Source organism: Thermobia domestica, chromosome 6 (genome assembly GCF_964235325.1).
Source record: "Thermobia domestica chromosome 6, izTheDome1.hap1.1, whole genome shotgun sequence".
NCBI lineage: Eukaryota > Metazoa > Arthropoda > Insecta > Zygentoma > Lepismatidae > Thermobia > Thermobia domestica.
The window spans coordinates 148,080,515-148,094,091 of NC_137459.1; the positions used below are offsets into that span (position 1 = coordinate 148,080,515).

At 37.4% G+C, this 13,577-nt stretch overlaps 1 protein-coding gene across 3 annotated transcripts in view; it reads right to left on the minus strand.

Annotated features, from left to right (window-relative positions):
* Positions 1–13,577, minus strand: part of LOC145688259 (cilia- and flagella-associated protein 100-like) — a 288,731-nt gene that overhangs the window by 177,640 nt on the left and 97,514 nt on the right. Inside the window, exon 1 of one of the 3 annotated variants that reach the window (XM_081762228.1) lies at positions 6,060–6,164. The exons of the other annotated variants lie outside the window; for them this stretch is intronic. The gene's annotated coding sequence lies outside the window, so the exon portion shown is untranslated. Of the gene's footprint in view, positions 1–6,059; positions 6,165–13,577 lie in introns of those variants that run through there. 3 annotated transcript variants of the gene reach the window in all.

Genomic DNA, 13,577 nt, shown 5'->3' on the forward strand with positions numbered 1-13,577 from the left:
TAACCTCTTGGGTAATTTGAAAACAAAATTTTATTTATACTAGTTCGACACAAAATTTGTTTCCATTGTATAATTCAACGTGTTATATTCACGTTGAAATTTGAAACATGCTACATTTATGAGGAACATCCAATTTTCCTTTTGAACATTTGTAAGTTTTCATTACGATACAGTTTGGACTTTTAATGTAGGGTATTGCTGATAGAAATTTTGCAGTGAAATAGCACTCATTCAATTTCCTTTTTCTTTCTTTCTTTTTCTTTTTGCTTGTTTGGTTCAGTTCACATTAGTAGTCTGAAATGGAGGATATGACCAACGCTATCTACTGGGTTTATTAGAATGTATTTTGAATCAGTACTTCCGATGAACACTACCGAATTTGCAATCGAACCCAGCGGAAACAAAGCATGTGTGTTAAACTTTTGATATTATCCTAGATGTGTCTCGGAGATCTACAGTTCTCCTGGAAATTGAGTATGCTATCCTTTGTGAAAGTGACTTAATGAATGTTTAAATCATCCTCTATATATTCGAATAGTTCTGAAAAACTATGTAAATGCAAACGTCATTTCTATATTACTGTAGGATTTCTGTAAACGGAACTTTATAATGTTAGGTTCTTTTCATACTACCTGTGAATTCCACAGTTTTATCTGTTCTCCCTTTTCTTTTTCTTCTTCTCTCATTTTCTCTCTCTCCCTCTCTCTCTCTCTCTCTGCCTCATTTCTGAATCTCTGTGTAATAGATATTCATTGGTTTCAATTTTTCATTGTGTGTTTCAGTTTCTCCCTACATAAACCTATGGATCTTGTTTCGTCTCGATTCTCTTATTTCATTTTATCGAAACTAGTACATTTGTAGTTTCAAATTAGAATTGCGTTCATATTGTTAGCTACTTTTAGTAGGTGAGAGAAGAAAGGAGAGAGAGGGGTCTCTTTACCTGACACGATATGGGATAAGAAAGTGTATATTGGGTAGATTAGCTGCACGGCCTTAGCTGTCGCAATTTTTTGATGGGGATTGTACCACCCCGGCTTTCGTCTGATGAGCGGAAGTAGCATACCATTTTTGTACCTTTGACAAATGAATTATATAACGAGAAAGGACTGCGACTCAGTCGAGGCATACTGCACTCAATCTAACGCATTCACTTTAAGTCACCTACCTGTTGGAACATCCTCAATTAGGTAAAACAATGCTGTAACTGTGTCGAAGTGATCTCGATCTTGTTGCGCACAAATTGCTACACGATATCGCAAACTGGTCCTTACCTGTTGCAGAGTTTCAGTGGTAATAGCAGCGCAGGTCTCGCGAATATTGTGTTGTAGATCAGTAATTGTACGCGGGCGATTCCTGTAAACAAAGGATTTTAAGTGCCCCCACAGAAAAGAAGTCATGTTCAATCACATCCCAGATGTGTTCGATTGGGTTCATATCCGGCGAGTTGGGGGCAGCACATCACTTAGAACTCACCCCTGTGTTCCTCTAACCCTTCCATCACGCCCCTAGCTTTGTGACATGGTGCATTATCTTGTCGAAAAATGCCACTACGGTTGGGAAACATGGTCGTCATTAATTGGTGTACGTAGTCTGCAAGCAGTGTGCGATACGCCTTGGCCATCATGGTGCATGGCTCGAGCTGCACTAGACACATGGATGTTCAAGTGAATGTTCCCAAGAGCATAATTAAGCCTCCTCCAGCTTCTCTCCGTTCCGCAGTACAGGTGTCAAGGAGCACGACGGATTCGCACCCTCCCATCGTCATGATGAAGAAATATCGGGATTCATCAGACAATGCAACGCCCTGCCACTGTCCAAGGTCCGGTGGCGTTGGTCACGGGTTCATTTTTAGTCGTAGTTCCCGATATCGTCGATGTGTCATCGCCTGCGGAGATCCATCGCTAGGAGCGTTCGGTGCACTGTGTGTTCAGAAACACTTGTACTTTGCCCAGCGTTAAAGTCTGATATTAGTTCCGCCACAGTTCGCTGCCTGTTCTGTTTTACCAGTCTGCCCAGCCTACGATGTCCGACATCTGTAATGAGATGGGGACGCCCAAGTTCTCGACGTTGGACGTCGTTTCCCCTTGGTTTCGCCACTTGTTGAAAACACTCACCACAGTACTCCTCGAACACCTGAGAAGTCCTGTAGTTTCTGAAAGTCTCGTGCCGAGTGTTTCTGAGTAAATACTTTCTTCAAACTAATATTATAAATTATAGAAAGATTTTCGAGACATTCGGGTCGAGTGGAGATTTTTAGTAGTAGTCTCGACTCCACTCGTGTCTTGACTCGTCTCGAATTTTACAAAGTGTGTATCGACTCGTGCGCATCCCTAAGTACGACAAATATTATTTCGTGCAGGCTTTCGTTTCCGAATTATAAGTGGTCAAGTTTTGAGCCACATCAACTGATCTCATCACATGAGGATCAATAGTGTGTGAAATATTGTGCTGTAAAGCCTTTCAGTTCCTGAGTTATGGGCGGTAACATCTTGAATAACATAAAAAAATACACTGAACTCATCTGATTGGAATCAAACTTTGTTTGGTGGTAGATCTTGACCTGTTAGATCGTGATAATTATTATGCTGTCTAGGATTTGGGTTCCAGAGTTATATGTAGTCAAATTTTAAGTTAATTTTCGAAAAGAAGAAAAAAAGTATCTCATTCGATCCGGATTAAGCTTAGTACGGTGATAGACCTTCACCTTATACATACGCGTATGAAAATTATTTTGGGCATGCCTCTCTTTTTTCTAAGTTACGCACAAAGTTGTAAAGAATAATAAACAAATGAAAAGACTACGCGTTATCTCATTTATACAGTAATTAGAATTGCCGTTGCTAGGTAGAGATTATGGAGGTTACCCGTAATATATCAGTGTACTGTTACCCTGTATAATAAGGTGTGGAATTAATTCGTATGCTAATTTTGGGATTATTTAGATATTGGAGAGAACAGTCGTCACATAGCTGCATGAACTACGTACATCCGGTTTAAATAATTCGAATTTCACGATGGATGCTACCTTAAAGGTGAACTTACTTTAAGCTCAATTTATTCAGGTTGAACACTATTATTTAGTAATTTGTGTTACTCCAATAAAATAATAATTAATTTTTTTCCTATTATTGGACTAATTTCTTCTAAAAATTATGCGTTATTGAGAAATAGATATTCGAATAAATTGTCTATATTTCAATATCACTGCCTAAGTATATACTAGGAAGTATGGGTATGCCTAAATATATACTAGAAATGAAAGAGTTTCCAACAGATTAATATTTAAATAAAATTATTCTTGCCTTCTCTATTTTAATAAGAGGGTCTCACTTCTTTCTTTTAGTTTTAACAGCGTATATGAACTATACTTCGAATAGTTGAGAAGACATTTTTATTGACGCGTAGAGGCTTTTGTTCTATTTCTAACTAGCTGAAATGCCCGTTCTTCGCTCGGGGGAAATATGTTTATAGGAGATAGTGACTCGCTATAAATTGATTTGGGACTATTTAATAGGTTTCGTACTTTTATGTATGAAGTGCACGGTTATGCAAGAATGGAAAATTTGGTGAACGGAAATTCATTTAAAAAGAAAACCAACAATAATGCTATTGAATTTGAATGAAGAAAATGTTAGTGAAAGGAAAGTCTGGTTTGCATTTAATGTTATTTTCATTTTATTTCATACTTAACTAACTTGTTTTATTACAATACTTGGTTATAAACTACATTTGTTATCTAGTCGCTAGATTACCTCCTCTTTTATGTTTCGGCATTCTGTTTAACGTTATTATTACTTAACACTCTTAAATTCCATTTAATACACTGTTCACTAAGTTTTACCTTTAGCAATTTACTTTCACTTGTTACGTTTTAAACATATCACTGGCATACAATTTGCTGTCTGACAATTTCACTTTTCCTTCATCCGATCTTATATTTTAAAAGTTTCCCTGACATATATTTAATTTCCAATTTATTGAGAGTAATTCATTTCCTATAAACGTGTTTTCCTTGTGCGAAGAACGGACATTTTAGGTACTTTGTGATAATTCTGAAACCATCATTGTATTTTCAACGATGTCTGTAGACATTATATCTTCTTCTTTTAGACAAAACATTAAATAAATGTAATGGCTCAGACTCCGGTCTATCGTTGTCTGTTAACTTTCTTTGGTGCTATTTGAGCACACTGGTGCCAAAGAGCATTAAGTAATTTGAAGATGAAACTGACATGTATTTAAATTTTTGTCAATGTACCTCCCAGAAAAGTTGTTTCTCAGTAATCTATAATTTTAGGTAATTATGCTTCTGAATAAGTAATTCTTACCGTAACTCTGAAACACGTTTCTTTGTGGAAACAGTTTCGCTACTCTATATAGACTCGCCTTGTGTTGGTGCATGACGATACTCAACCTGGAACAGGTAAACTTCATGGGCGCTACAGAGATAATTGTGTTTAGATATGGGAGGCAGCCTTTAGTAGAAGTAGTAGTACAAATGGTAATAGTAGTAGTTGGTAGTAATAGTGGTAATAGTAGAACAAATAGTAGTAGTAGTAGAAACAGTAGTAATAGTAGTTGGTAGTAGTAGTAAGTAGTGCTTCTAGTAGTAGCTCAGATTCGGTTCGGTTAGGTTAAGGTAGGTTGTGTTGTCTGGCTCCCATCATCTAGACATAACCCCACCATTTTCCTTTCAAAACATTAAATAGGTTGAGAAGAACCTGAGCATAATGATAATGATACCTGTAAACTTTAATTTAAATGACCCCGTATTCTTAATGTGTACCTTCCTAGTGGTGCACATTCTAGAACGGTTTCGAACCTATAGGAAAATAATATAACATGCTGGCACATTCTACAACAATTTCGAACATTCTGAAACATTCTAGAACTTTCTGGATCATCCTAGAGCATCTTGAGAATTCTAGAACATTCTCGAACCTTTGGGAAACTTTTATAACAGTCTGTAACATTTTGGAAGATTGTTGATAATTCTAGAACATTCTGGAATATTCGATCAATAATGATTTGCGTACAAAGAAAAGCAACATTAAAATTTAAAATAAAGAAATGCACGCATTGTCGTTAACATTTAACCCATTTTTTTAAGCACAGTAACACCGTTGCTAGAGCGTTTTCTCCCCCTAGGTCTCCTGCTGGTCCAAACCGAAACCTTCTTCATGGATGGGAGATACAGGGCTACAATACCATATAACTCTTATGGGGCTCCGGGTCTTGGTTTCGGAGCCTTTGTAGCACGTACGGACAAACCACACTTACTTTTATTATATATTTAACATCTCACAGTAAAAGTGAATGATTATGAAAGCACTAGTGGAATGAGAATATGGGAGAAAACGGAAGAACCCGGAGAAAATCCATGGACATGATATTGTCCAACACAAATTCACAGGGATCGAAGTAGAGACTCTCTCAGCAGAAGCGAGTTCTCTACTTCGATGCATCGTCCCCTCTTCAGTTCCATTTCGAATAATACATTGATTATAAGTAAAATGAATATTTTTTCTTTTTAGAGAAAGGGTGGCTCAGTAATAGAGCGTTTATCTGTAGTGCATAGGGTCCCATGTTCGATTGCCAGCCAAGTGAGTTTGTGATGGACATCGTGTCCGTGCGTTTTCTGGAGGTACTCCCGTTTCTCTCAAAACTATTATTCCACTAATTCTTCCATCATCATTCACCGTTTCCCTTAGTTGAGATGATTTTGAGTTTAACGTCCCTTTCAGCAGCGTGGAATCCGAACCACATGAGCTCTCGCGGGGAATTGAACCCGGGTCTCGCATGTCAAAGGCGCGTACGCTAACTTCTTAGCCACGAAGGTGCTCCCTCAGCATAACAGGGCATAATCGTAGGACGCTAAAGATTTCGTTTCTTTCTCTTTTTAAGTAAATAATTTTTACTGTGAGCAGTCAGCATACCTAGTAAAATGATTATTTTATATTTGCAGTGAACGAACGATTAAAAACTTTTTTTAAAATTCATACAACATAATACATAAATTCCTTTCAGATTAAAGTACTATGCAGGTGTTAAATACATACCTTTGATTTAGAAGTAGCCAATTGAGTATTAAAACAACTGGTTAACATATTTTCTTAGATGGAAGGTTCTAAACCGTTTGCTTTGTGTCCTCTTTGACATATTCACTTGCACTTATTTGCCGTCGGTTGTTTACTGTTACCATGACAACGTGGTAGTCTTTACAATCGACTTGTGCTTGCAATCGAATAAAAAGACACCGTAATTCTCGTTTCATGTCAGGTATCAGTCTTGCGCTGAATACATAGAATGAATCAATAAAAAAGAAGAGAAAGGAAGAAGGAAAGAAGAGTTTAAAACTTCTTACGGCTTTTATTTATTGTTGCGTTCTGTTATACCTAGGCCTTTCGTTGTCTTTTTATTAAGTGGAAAATGTAATAATGATCTTAACCATCAGGGACAACCCCAGATTTAAAAAAAAAAAAAGAAAGAAAGAAGGTGGCAAAAGACCGACATAAAAGCGCAGTCGCGACTTATATATATATATATACAAACCTTAATACATTCGTGCACATAATACTTCAATAAAACAACAATTATTTACGCGCATTGTATACAGGGCCGGTTTTAGGCAATATGCTGCCCCGTGCAATGGCATCATTTGCCGGCCCCATTCTCCAAAAAGAAAAAAAATCCTAAAAGCACGATTTTTAGTATGCTACCCCATCATAAACAACGAAGGGGAGGGAAGGAGCACTGGCACTCAGAAACGCCTAAACACTACAAATACAATCTCGTTGTGTCTATTTTTCTTCTTAAAATAATAATATGTTAGTGAAAGATAAAACAAACATGCCTGCAGAGGAAAGATGGTAATCGTTTTTTATAGAATATCGAGCTTAAATCGCAACATATCAGTTTCCAATACTACTGCCAGTAGCTCTTTTATCTTTATTTCTTGATTTTCCTTCAACATCTGTTTTAAAAAAATAAAAAACATAACTTGTTTATGACAAAGACACGACTAGTTTTCTATCAAAACTGTGATAACTGACTAACTGAAACAGGCGTTCGCTACTGTTCGAAAATTGAGGTATTGTATTTCACAACAATCAAGCAATTTATGTTGGGGTTTGATCATTTGCTTTAGCACTGTTCATATGACCTTAAAGTAATTCCAACAAAATATGATTTATGAATGTATTATTCAAATAAAAGATCAACTTAGTAAATTTAACTACTACCATCATGAAGTCTGTTTTCATCAAGAAATATCTATTTTAAATAATATAGTTATGACAGATTTTGCCGCCCCGTGCAAATGCTACTACTACTACTGTCTGTTATTTGCATTTTTTTCAATTTTGAACCCTGCATTCAATACAGCATCAAAAACTACCTGAGAAAGTGGTTAAATTTTTCGCGTCACTCTTACGTTTCTGAGATATTGGCCAATAAATGGCCGGTTTCCAGAGATTTAAGGAGCTATATCTCGAGAAGCATATGTATAGAGAGATCATATTGGTGTTGATCAATATCTACGAGGATGGTAAATATTGTGGTTCCAAATAGCAACCGGTGGCCACTGTCCAACTGGCCACTGGTTTGGCCAGTGACCACTAATTAATCTTGGTACCAAAATGTTTAGCATCCTCTTAGATACTGATTAACACCAATATAATCTCTCTATGACTTACCATTCCCGTGATATTGGCCAAAAAATAGTTCCGATTTCGGGAGATTTAAGGAGCCATATCTCGGCAACCGTAAGTCACAGAGAGATCATATTGATGGTGATCAATATCTAAGAGAATGGTTAATATTTTTGTACCAAATAGTAACCGGTGGCCACTGGATCAACTAGCCATCGTTTCCCAGATATTGGACAAAAAATTCAAATTTTGGGAGATTTAAGAAGCCATATCTCCGGAACTGTAAGTGTAAATCATAGAGAGATGACATTTTTGCCGAATTTTTGTGAGAAACAGAACAAGGTGCCGATAAAAGATTTACTTCTAGGAACAATGACAGTTATCCTTCCCGCTCCATCTGTCCATTCTTTTTAAGTTCGTTCTGTCAATGCTCTTGGAGCATTCTCAACTGGTTTGCTCGTGAAACCATTGTGTTAAAAGAAACTTAGTACAAACATTCACTGTAAAGGCTATTAAATATATACTTGGGTATTTTAACTATAAGGAAGTAATAATTATTATCAATATCCTCCCCTTAAATAAACTTTGATGTAGGGAATCTACGTAGTTACACCGGAAGTAAGATTTAATTGTTAGGAGAAATATCGTAAGTGCTCTAACTTATTCTTCCTAATAATGACAAACTATCAATTTCTGGTTCTCAATATCGTGGGACACTTTCCCTCCTACGTATTTTTTTTTCAATCTTACGCAGAGAGGAAAAAGGCCTCGACGAAAGTATTTGTCAGTAACCGCTGTTATTGCCGGATTACGAGATTGAAGTGATCATTGTTGAAACAACTAAAATAGCTTTTATATAACTCTGAAACACATTATTACGTATTGAATGAGTAAGCCCTACTGGAAGCAGCCTAAGCAGGGATGCGAGGGCAGACTCACGAGGAATTAAGCAAATTAATGTATCAAGCGATTTTTAAGGTGTCTCGCCTAAATTCAAAAGTTGCCCTCGAGAGAACTTAAACTCATATTTAGGGAACTGAAATATAGATCAGCAAATGAAAAAATGAAATCTTTAAGTTTTACGTCCCACGGTTATGCCGGTTAGGCTAAAGGAGACGGTGATGATGAGAGATGAGTGAAATGGTGGAATGAAGAAAGTGGGAGGAAAGGGGAGAACCCCAAGAAAACCCACGAGCACGGTGTTTGTCCACCACAAAGTTCACTTGGCGGGGGCTGAGATCGAACCCGGGACCCCAAGCACCAGAGGTGAACGCTCTACCACTGAGCCACCGCGCCCCCAGATCAGCAAATGGTAGTACAATACATTAACTAATGTAATAACAATGTGTATTCAGTTACTTTGTTTACTTTTGTGCATCACTGTATTTTGCTTTGTTTTCCAGTTTGTAAAAGGGACAGTAAGCTCAGAAATACACTAAATTTACTGAATTCTATCATAATGCAAGTTTTAACAGTCCGGAGTTGGAGTTTTTCTTGCACTGTAAAAGTTTGGAGAACTGGGTATCCATTGCCGGCAAAGTGGTTGAAGTGGATCAATCGGATTTTCTTCGCAGCCTTGCATCAAGTCATGGTATCCGATTTTTTTAGATTTGGTTGAAGGACATTTAACATTTTGGAGGTTGTATAGAGAATTGTTTTATAAACATACCGGAGTGAAGTCGATTTAAAAGCATCAATGAAAGAAAGAACTGGCCAGGAAAGCGTTTTAAACTTCGATGTTAATTGATGGTCGGTAATGCCTTTTTTGATTTATCTTCGCGGGTCGCAAAAATACTACTATTACTACAACAACAACAACTACTACTACTACCAGTACTACTATTACTACTACTATTACTACTACCACCACCACTACTACTACTATTACTACTACTACTACTACCACCACCACCACTACTACTACTACTACTATTACTACCACCACTACTACTACTACTACTACTACTACTACTACTACTACTACTACTAATAATAATAATAATAATAATAATAATAATAATAATAGATTAAATGAACTTTCTGAAGATTCCTCGAATACTAGCTCGAAAGTTATGGAATTTGCCTAAAGAAGTTGGAGTAATTGTAAACGAAGAGGGCTGGATATTGAAAGTATTTTCAGTGGTTATTCAACCTACTTCTGTAAAATTCATTACGTAGGTATTGAATGAAATGGAAACATGTATATCTAGACAAAACTTCAGCCCTCCTGCTGAGCTTGTGACCAGCGCGAGTGGTCTTAGTATACGTGGTACCGGGTTTGATTCCCGATGGGAAAGCACTCAAAATTTAATTTCACAACCATTCACTTTCTTTACTCACTTGTTCGCGTTACCCTAAGGGCATAAACGTGGAATGTTAAACTAAAAAATTAACTTCATCTCATTATTTTTATTTTTAGACAGAACTTGAGCTAGTGTTTGAATAAATAGTTAGGTTGAATTGAAATAATTAGGTTGAATAGTTTTCAAGCTAGGAAGCTTCAAAAACTGACATTTAGAACTTTTGATAGCTATAACTCTGAAAGAATGCACGTTTTCACCCATTATTACTATTAGAAATGTTTCTTTCATTTGATATAAGAAAGCAATTCCCAAAGTTTAATGGTGTGATTTTCCCGCAACTTGTGTTTCTTTCTGATATGTAGACTAATGTTGTTATCTGTTGTGTACTAGAATGAAGCGCTTTAGTAAATAAAAGTGGAAATGTTCTGCAGCAGAACATGTGATGATAAAAGTGGACCTATCTATATGTTTATCGAATTGTAAATAATGTTGTTCATGGAGAACAGAAGTATTTCTTTTATGTATTTAGGGTATCGGCATTTTCTGAATCTTATGTTATGTAGAAATATTTAAACATAAATGTCTTTCCCAGCAGTGAGTTCTAAATTTTATGAGAATTAATTGAAAAAAATGAAATGAAATCTTTTAGTTTTACGTCCCACAGATATGCCGGTTAGGCTAAAGGAGACGGTGATGATGAGTAATGAAGAAAGTGGGAGGAAACGGTAGAACCCCGAGGAAACCCACGCACACGGTGTTTGTCCACCACAAAGTTCACTTGGCGGGGTCTGGGATCGAACCCGGGACCTCAAGCACCAGAGGTGAACGCTCTAGCACTGAGCCACCGCGGCCCCGAGAATTGATTGAGTACGTACATAAAATTGTATGTTTTTTTTTCCTCCTGAGTATAACAGCATAATCTCAATCTAATATATTGAAGTGCAGAAGTATCTTACGTACGGTTATGCAGTGTTCTACAACATCGAATATATATTTCTTCTCCTAGTTGTCAGAGTTAAGATATAAACCTGAATCCTTCGCAAATATAAGAAGGAAGAACTTCTAACTTAAACTGTAAATATATAATTTTTAACCGAAATTCTTGTTCTATTTTGGGTAGATTATTTTCTATTTCATTTCTTGCACTACTAGGTGTTACCTGTAGCTGAGGTGCTCATCCTGTTCGTTGCGATGCTCTTGTTGTATCACTTAACGGGAAAGCGCCGAAATCAAGGGCAAGGTATCTGATCGATACATATTGAACACTATTCATAATTCGAGCAAGCTATTAATCACACTCAGGCGAGCAAGCGAGGCTGTATGTTGTTGTTGTTGACGACGATTTTGAGTTTAGTGTCTCTTTCAACAGCGATACTATATGAGATATGGACTTACAGCTCAACGTGGAATCCAAATCACATGAGCTCCCGTCAGGAATTGAACTCGGGTCTCCCACGCCAAAATTGCGTCATATGCTGTTTAGCCACGAGGGAACTCCGCGAGGCTCTTGGTATAAACCATGCAACTCCTTAAAGCTATGTTTCTCTGGTGGTATGAGCTACATTAATCAAAGTTTCAACCAGATTATTAAGGCATTGGTTTAGATAAGTGATTTCCAACTGCTCGATGTATCACGTCGGAATATCCCCTACACTAGAAAGAACGACATAGGGCAGTCTTGGGAAGTAACGTAACGCAAGTAACGCGTTACTTGTAACGTGTTACTTTTTAAGTAACGTTTCCTAGTAACGCGTTACATTTTTCCAAAGTAACTGTAATGGTAACGCGTTACAAATTTTTAAGTAACGTACCTAGTTTGCGTTACTTTTTCGCGTCACATTTCGGATGAGTAACTACAATATATGTATATTTTTTTCGGAAACAAATGTTTCTTTCCTGTAAGTGAATTTCTCAGAATGGAACAATGGAGCATGAACGATGTCAGTGACCGACAATTCCTGCACTATTCGCCTTTTCCCGTTTCGCCTTATGACCTCTAGCAATGAAATTAGCATGTAAAACCTGTTATCACTTTTCATCTTAATGCAAGGCGGAATGGGAAATCTCGATGTGTACTTTCCCGTTTCGCCTTACAAACTTTATGTTGGTAGGCTTGCAAATACATTCATAGATACAATTTGATTTGTTTATTTACATAACAAAATATAGTTCCACTTGCTGCTTTTGGAAGATGAGGACAGCCTCAGGGAAATCACGTGTACTGATTGCAAGCCCCTGAAAGATTTTGTCTTAGATTTTGACAGCTCCAAATCAATACATTCAGTGAGTGAACTACTAGTGCAATGGTACTGGTAGTCTATTTTACTTTGAATGGTGTTCTTTTTATAAAGATGGAGAACAAAAATATTTTATCGTTCGAACATTTGAAAGAATACTTTTTCTTAAAAGCTGAAGATTTTGGTGAACAGCAGTGGCGTATTTAGAGGTGAGGCTTCCGGTCTTAAGTCCCCCCTCCCCGAAATCTTACTTACTATAGTAAAGTATATAAAATATCTTGCAGAATTTTCACATTTTCAGGCAAAGCCCCACCGAAACAAAATTGTAAGTACGCCACTGCTGAACAGAATTTAAAAGTAAAGTGGTGCCCCGGCGGGAAATATTTATCAACAATTAGGGTGCCATAATGAACGACATTCAGTAAGGGTTTAATATGAATAAACGGTGTTCTGATGAGCAGGCCTACTTTGTTGATGTAATGTTGATGGTATGTAATATTAGAGTTCTTTCAGATCAGTTTGCATATCCTAAAGTCCCGTTGACTATAGAGTTTGGAACAATTAGCTTTAAAAAGCATGTATCGATTTTAGAGTTATTGGCAATTTTGATTCACCCCCAGTTCATGTGTTCTCATTTCGTCAGTTGTAGTGTAATGTTTCTCTATATTCTGTATTTTTAATTTTACATAGCAACATTGTTATTATTATATAATTAGTTTAGCAGAATAATAACAAGCAACCATATTTCTAGCGCATAAGAATGGGCACGAGTCAAGCTAAAACTCGACTCGAATCCAAGTCGAGTTTCAAGTCAAGTCAAAAGTAATATTCTCGAGTCGAGTTCCGAACCAATTCACTGCTTTTGTCGTCGAGTTTCGAGTCGTGTCGAGTGTCTCATGGCTAGCTCGTTTTAACTCGTTTTGAAATCATGGGCTGATTACACTGGAAAGCGAAAGCCATGAGAAATGTAAGCTAAGCAGTAATATGGAATATTTTTAGTGTTACTCACGAGCGGGGACACTGCTCGCATCTCGTCTCGTCTCGATAGCGAGACTACAAGAGATTTTTTTTTATAACAAGCTTAGCTCGGCTCGGCTTAACTAAGCCGATGGCTCGAGCCGGCTAGCTTGGGGTGAACCATCAGCTCGAGCTGGCTTGGTTGGGATAAACCATCTGTTCGGTTCGACTCAACTGAGCGAAGGGCTTTAGCCGACTCGGTTGGGTGAGTTGTTAGCTCAGCTCACTTCTCGGTTTGAGTCGATAATGAATGAGCTGTGAGCCGATCTGCTCGAGTCGTTGACAATTCTAAACCCGGGCCGAGCAGTTTTGAAGATATTTGGCCAGTGCCCTGTAACTTTTAACAGCGTTTGGCTCGAGCTCGAATACTC